Raw genomic sequence first — 872 nt, forward strand, 5'->3', positions numbered from 1 at the left:
AGCCTCATCTTTGCAGGTGAATCCTTTGGTATCATCATCAGTTCATCATGAAGAGGAGAACACCAAACTGACTCAAGATGCACTCTCACAAGAAGAAGATCGGTTCGTACCCTTAGGACTCTCAATCGAAGATCTCGATCCTTTGCTAGACCATGATGGACGAATTGGAGGCGACAAAACTTCTAGTTCGGCCGAGACCGTCAATAGGATGCTGAACTCATGTGGCCTTATGAATAGTGGCGTCACAGTTCTGATTCCTCGAGAAGATCAACGCCCCTGGAATCCTCCAGAAGGATACATATGTCTATATGAAGGTTACTTTACTGAGTGTTGCCTTTTGTTTCCAATCCCGGCGTTAATATCGCACTATGCACAGAGACGCAAGATAGCGATCTGTCAGTTCGTTCCCGGAGCCATTTGTAACTTTATAGCTGTCGAAGTCGGAGTGAGCATCGGAGTTCAATGTTTCGAGCAGCTATCGAATTTTAAGGTATCAAAAAGTTCACACTGCTGGGAAGTGAATATGAAACCGGCACACAATTTCCTTGCCGGTAAAAGAGTGAGCAAATTCCAGAAGTGGGCGAATCACTATTTTTTCGTCCGTGTTGATCAATACTCACTCATTGATCCGTTGGGCATTCATCAGAGAGTGCGGAATGAAAATCCTGGTAGATTTTATTTCACCAATACATTTTGATAGACTGCAGCATTTCTGACCAAGCTTAACTTTTCGTTTCTTGTTTTCAGATCGCCCAGTTTTCGCAACGCGTCTAGCTCGAGGCTATAATTCTGTTAGAAACGCTCTTCTATCCGGAAACAGTCGAGGGTGGGAATTTATCACTCGCATCCGTATCAAAACAGCAATGGGTAAA

The sequence above is a fragment of the Camelina sativa genome, chromosome 15 (assembly GCF_000633955.1).
Source record: "Camelina sativa cultivar DH55 chromosome 15, Cs, whole genome shotgun sequence".
Taxonomy (NCBI): Eukaryota; Viridiplantae; Streptophyta; class Magnoliopsida; order Brassicales; family Brassicaceae; genus Camelina; species Camelina sativa.